The sequence below is a fragment of the Muntiacus reevesi genome, chromosome 3, assembly GCF_963930625.1.
Source record: "Muntiacus reevesi chromosome 3, mMunRee1.1, whole genome shotgun sequence".
NCBI lineage: Eukaryota > Metazoa > Chordata > Mammalia > Artiodactyla > Cervidae > Muntiacus > Muntiacus reevesi.
The window spans coordinates 202,292,046-202,298,748 of NC_089251.1; the positions used below are offsets into that span (position 1 = coordinate 202,292,046).

The window sequence follows — 6,703 nt, forward strand, 5'->3', positions numbered from 1 at the left end:
GTACAATATGAAGACTGCATCTTCATGTAAACCATGGACTTTGGGTCATAATGATGTGCCAGGTTAGGTTCATCATCGGTAAGGAGCACACAACTCTGGTGGAAGGTGTTGCTAATGGGGGAAGCTGTGTACATGTGGGGCAGGGGCACACGAGAAACCTCTGGGCCTTGCTCTCAGTTTTACTGGGAACCTAAAACTGCTCTAAAAATTAGAGTCTCAAAAAATATGTAAGAAAGGGGCTTCCCTGGTGGCTCATTAGTAAAGAACCCACCTGGCAGTGCCGGAACATGAGTTTGATCCCTGTAGCAGGAAGGTCCCACGTGCTAAACAGAGCAACAAAGCCTCTGCACCACAACTATTGGGCCTGCATTCTAGAGCCTGCGCTCTGCAACAAGAGAAGCCAGCACAGTGAGAAGCCTGTGCATCGCAACTAGAGAGCAGCCCCCACTCACTGCAACCAGAGAAAAGCCTGCACAGCTTCCAAGATCCAGAGCAGCCAAAATGAGCAAGCAGATCCAACCAGTCCATCCTAAAGGAAATCAACCCTGACTACTCATTGGAAGGACTGATCTTGAAGCTGAAGCTCCAATACTTTGGCTACCTGATTCGAAGAACTGACTCATTAGAAAAGACCCTGATGCTAGGAAAGATTGAAGGCAGGAGGAGAAGGGGACGACAGAGGACAAGATGATTGGATGGCATCACCGATTCAATGGACATGAGTTTGAGCAAGCTCTGGAGATGGTGAAGGACCTGGAAGCCTGGTGTGTTGCAGCCCATGGGGTCACAAAGAGTCAAACATGACTGAGCACCTAAACAACAACAGCAAAATAAATAAAATTATTAAAAAATATGTACGATGGTCCTCTGATCCCAGTCAGTGGATCTCAGCAGTAATGGCCAACCACATTGTGCTCTACACTGGCACAAAGATGCCCATCTTGGGGCTGGGCACCTGGAAGTCCCCTCCAGGCAAAGTGATGGAGGCTGTGAAGGTGGCAGTTGACCTTGGGTACCATCACATTGACTGCACCCACGTGTACCAGAATGAGAACAAGGTGGGGTTGGCCCTCCAGGCAAAGCTCCAGGAGAAGGTCATGAAGCATGAGGACTTTTTCATCGTCAGCAAGCTGTGGTGCATATTTCACAACAAGGACCTGGTGAAAGGTGCCTGCCAGAAGCTGAAGCTGGACTATCTGGACCTCTACCTCATCCACTGGCCCACGGGCTTCAAGCCTGGGAAAGACTCTTCTCATTGGATGAGGGCCGCAATGTGATTCCCAGTGAGAAAGATTTCGTGGATACCTGGAACAGCCATGGAAAAGCTGGTGGACACAGGGCTGGTGAAAGCTATTGGAGCCTCCAACTTTAACCATCTCCAAGTGGAGAAGATCTTAAACAAACCTGGCTTAAAATACAAGTCGGTGGCTAACCAGATCAAGTGCCACCCATACCTCACTCAGGAGAAGTTAATCCACTATTGCAACTCCAAAAGCATCGTGGTGACTGCCTGTGGTCCCCTCGGCTCTCCTGACAGGCTCTTGGGCCAAGCCTGAAGACCCTTCCATACCGGAGGATCCCAGGATCAAAGCCACTGCCCAGGTGCTGATCTGATTCCCCATGCAGAGGAACTTGATTGTGATCCCCAAGTCGGTGACACTTGAATGCACTGCTGAGAACTTCCAGATCTTTGACTTTGAGCTGAACAAGGAGGATATGACCCCCTTGCTCAGCTACGACAGGGACTGCAGGGCCTGTGCCTTGGTGAGCTGCGCCTCCCACAGGGATCACCCCTTTCACCAGGAGTTTTGAAGGCGTTTTGAAGCTGTAGGTGCCTGCCCTTGCCCAGGTGACATGCTGTCTCCCATCCCACTCTTTTTGTGTGTAGCGTAATTTGGCCCATGTCCCTCAGTGGTGGGTCACCGACTTCCAGACGAACCAGCGAGGGCTCAGCCAGCTTGGTGTTGGGTCCAAAGAGCAGACTCAATAGATTAGGAGTCTCTTTAGTTTTCCTTTGCCCTTCTTGTCCAGTTGGGGAACACACAACCCAAATACTAACCCAACCCAAATACTAATTTGCATGTGCTGTGAAAGTGTTGCACTTAATATGCCAGCAAATTTGGAAAACTCAGCAGTGGCCACAGGACTGGAAAAGGTCAGCTTTCATTCCAATCCCAAAGAAAGGCAATGCCAAAGAATGCTAAAACTACCACATAATTGCACTCTTCTCACACGCTAGCAAAGTAATTCTCAAAATTCTCCAAGCCAGGCTTCAGCAATTCATGAACTGTGAACTTCCAGATGTTCAAGCTGGTTTTAGAAAAGGCAGAGGAACCAGAGATCAAATTGCCAACATCTGCTGGATCATCGAAAAAGCAAGAGAGTTCCAGAAAAACATCTATTTCTGCTTTAGTGACTATGCCAAAGCCTTTGACTGTGTGGATCACAATAAACTGTGGAAAATTCTGAAAGAGGTGGGAATACCAGACCACCTGACCTGCCTCTTGAGAAATCTGTATGCAGGTCAGGAAGCAACAGTTAGTACTGGACATGGAACAACAGGCTGGTTCCAAATAGGAAAAGGAGAATGTCAAGACTATATATTGTCACCCTGCTTATTTAACTTATATGCAGACTACATCATGAGAAACGCTGGGCTGGATGAAGCACAAGTTGGAATCAAGATTGCCGGGTGAAATATCAATAACCTCAGATATGCAGATGATACCACCCTTATGGCAGAAAGCGAAAAGAACTAAAGAGCCTCTTGATGAAAGTGAAAGAGGAGAGTGAAAAATTTGGCTTAAAGCTCAACATTCAGGAAACTAAGATCATAGCATCTGGTCCCATCACTTCATGGCAAATAGATGGAGAAACAGTGAAAACAGTGGCTGCCTATTTTTTTGGGCTCCAAAATCACTGCAGATGGTGACTGCAGCCATGAAATTAAAAGACGCTTACTCCTTGGAAGGAAAGTTATGACCAATCTAGGCAGCACATTAAAAAGCAGAGATATTTCTTTGCCAACAAAAGTCTGTCTAGTCAAGGCTATGGTTTCTCCAGTAGTCATGTATGGATGTGAGAGTTGGACTGTAAAGAGAGCTGAGCGCCAAAGAATTGATGCTTTTTAACTGTGGTGTTGGAGAGGACTATTGAGAGTCCTTTGGGCTGCAAGGAGATCCAACCAGTCAATCCTAAAGGAGATCAGTCCTTAGTGTTCATTGGAAGGGCTGATGTTGATGTTGAAGCTGAAACTTCAATCTTTGGTCACCTGATGTTAAGAGCTGATTCATTTGAAAAGACCCTGATGCTGGGAAGGATTGAAGGCAGGAGGAGAAGGAGATGACAGAGGATGAGATGGTTGGATGGAATCACCGACTCAATGGACATGAGTTTGAGTAAACTCCGGGAGTTGGTGATGGACAGGGAGGCCTGGCGTGCTGTGGTCCATGGGGTCACAAAGAGCTGGACATGACTGAGTGACTGAACTGAACTGAAATTGAATTTACAAAATCAGAATAGTGCCTCTAACAGCTGGGCCTTGATTGCCTGGAACTGTAATTCTTTCAGCTAGACTTTTCTTTGCCTCAAACAAAAAATGTGTTTATGCAAAAAAAAATTTAAGAAAAATAACATCATCACCAAATATCTCCACAGCATTATTTCTATAAGTCAAAAAGTTTAGTTTTAGAAATAAGCCAAAAACCCATTAATAGAAGACTACATAAATGAAGTGATAAAAATATATAAATTGTTTCATGTGCAGGCAGCTGTGAATCCACTGAAAACAGTAAGACAGAGCTTTGTGTACACAATACGGTGCAGGTGATTGTGAGTCAGGGCTTTCCAGATGGCGCTAGTGGTAGTGAATTCACCTGCTGATGCAGGAGATGTAAGAGATGAGGATTCGATCCTTGGGTTGGGAAGATCCCCTAGAGGAGGAAGCAGCAACCCACTCCAGTATTTGTGTCCAGAAAATTCCATGGGCAGAGAAGCCTGGCAGTCTGCAGTCCGCGGGGCCACAAAGAGTCAGACACGACTCAGCGGCTGAGCACTAGCACAACTGTGAAGAGTCCATAAGTCGCCAAACCACACGCACGGCAACATCTCCCTTTTAGTAATTATTGCTCCAAATATTAATGCACTGAGAAAGAATACACAATAACAGGATAAATTATTAATGATATAATCCCCCAGGGATTGAGAGTCGGGGGAGAAATGTTTAGGGGTACTTTTTACTTCATCCTCTTATTGAAATGTTTTTTTAAACAAACGCATATTGATTTTGTAATATAAATAATGTGTGGAAGGAAAAAAACCTATTTGTTTGTCCTTCTCCCAGAGTGCTGACTCGCCAGCGGCACCCTTTATGAGAAAGCCCTTGATGGCACACAATCACGTGTGTGGTTATCAACTACGGTCACGGCTCCTTTCTCCTCTCCAGCTTCTGCTTCCCTTCCCAGTGTTTCTCTTCTTGTAGATGGTATGTGACAGAGATGACAGGGTAGAAGAGACAGATGAGTCTTAGATTCAGTACAATCCTCGGTTCCCCTTGCCCCTGCTGCAAGTTCTGCCCAGAGAAGGACACGGCTGGACAGTGCACAGACTGGCCCCCTGGGGCTGACCCCGCCACCCCTCGCCATCTCCTGGGGCCACTTCTGCAGACCCCTGGATGCTCCCTGCTTGCCCTGGCTCCCAGCCTGCAGCGCCTGCACCCATCGCCCTCTGCTGGCTGGGATGCCCACGCCCAGACCCCTGGCTCTCTACAGGCGCCATAAAAACCCCACCTCCCCAGGGCAGGGCAGGAGCAGCGCTGGATTGAAGCCCTCAAGATCTGTTATGTGGCGTTAGCTCAGAGCTGACAGATTGAGTCATATGGGCAAGCTAATTATATTTTTCTTTTCTTTTTTTTTCTCTGGGCATTTGTGAGTCTGTAGGAGCTTAATTTATGTATTAATTACACCTCAGAGCCAAATGAGGGGCTGGAGTGCCTCAGACAGCCTTTGCATTTTATTAGGAAACTCTGCATACACATTTGACTTCATAGGGAAACAGCTACTAAAGCACCCTTTGGGGGCTTAGAGGGAGCAGAACTCCCTGGGCAATGTGGGTGGGGGACTCAGCGGAGCAGTTTTAGGCCAGTCTTCTATTCCAGTCTGTGGCCGACTTTGGACCATGTGGTTAATCTTGCGCACCTTCTCTGCTGCCCCTCCTCCACCGCAGGGAGACAGCCCCCTCACTGCACCCCACAGCCCTGGCTCCTGCGGCGGCTGCCTGGGCTCCTCCTGATCGGGTGTGGGATTGCTGCGTGGCGCTGAGCTGCTGTCTCCCTGTTGTGGTCCAGCAGGGAGGCCATCACCCTGCTGCTAGAGGCTGGGGCTTCTGTAACGGAGTCACCCCCACAGGGTCCCCACCAGTGAGCCATAGATGTGAGGTTGGGCTTGATTAGGCAGAATGAGAGAGGGACTGGCTTTCTTCTCTTGAATCTGGACTTGAGGAGAGTCTGATAGCCTTGGTGTGGTGGCTCAGCCATCGCCCAGGAGGCAGGGCCATGACAATGGCCAGGAAGTTGGCAGGAAAGGTATGGAAGTCAACCTAAGCGTCCATCAAGAGATGAACAGATAAAGAAAATGTGGTATATGTATACAATGGAATATTACTCAGCCACAAAAAAGAATGAAATATTGCCATTTGCAGTGACATGGATGGATTTGAAAGGCGTTATGCTAAGTGAAATATCAGACAGATAAAGACAAAAACTGTATGATATCACTTACATGTGGAATCTAAAAAAAGCATAATTTGGTGAATGTAACAAAAAAGAAGCAGACTCATTGCTCTCTCTGAAGAGAGAGCAAATGAGTGGTTACTAGCGGATAGTGGGGTCATGATATAGGGGCAAGGAATTAAGAGATATAAGCTGTTGGGTGTAAGATAGGCTACAAGGATATAATATACAGCACTGGGAATATAGCTAATATTTTGTAGTAACTGTTTAAAAAAAAAGAAGTTAGCAGGAAGAAAGCCATGTTTCTGTAGCAGGACCGTCAGGGCTCTGGGCTCCTTAGTCTCCCTTTATTGTCTTCCAGTTCTTTCCCAGTTCTTGCTGGAAGCTCCAAGCGTAACTGTCCTGTGTTATGGGGGCAGGATTTAGGAGAAGGACCTGAGTGTACCCTTTGGCCAGTTTTCACGGGGGAAGCAGCACTAAGGCCTCATGGTGGGGGGTTGCTGATATCAAAGTGATCATCAAGGGGAACAATAGAAGTAAAATCTTTCTTAGCTCAGAGTCACTGGCAGGGTCAACCTTGGAGATTGTATAGCTGAAGAAAGCACTTTTTCAAAGAACTCAAAGAAGGCCCCACGGCTCTGCAGTGCCTAAAGGCTGACGGGCAGGTGTGGGCCCTGAACACTGAGTTAAGTGGTCTAACTGGTGTGCCCTGCCACTGACCTGGTGGTGGGCCAGCCATCTGCACCCATCTTGTGCCCCTTCCTTTTGCTCTGGCCCTTTCATGCAGCAGAGGGCAGGCCTACTCCATGCAGGACATGGAGTCTTGTCACAGTAAGAGGTGACCTTCAGTGCTAAGTTTGGAGGACTTGTGGTCTTTGTGAATGCCTTATAAAGAGGAAGGAGTAGTTTGGGGCACACCCACCCACCCCAGTGTGAGCCCTCTGAGGGAGGGAATTGTTGCTTTGCTTTGTTCAC

General features: G+C 47.6%; 1 pseudogene; it reads left to right on the forward strand.

Annotated features, from left to right (window-relative positions):
- The first annotated feature begins 896 nt into the window (after window positions 1-896).
- LOC136163393 (aldo-keto reductase family 1 member B1-like) lies at window positions 897-1,812 on the forward strand (annotated as a pseudogene).
- Window positions 1,813-6,703: the final 4,891 nt, after the last annotated feature.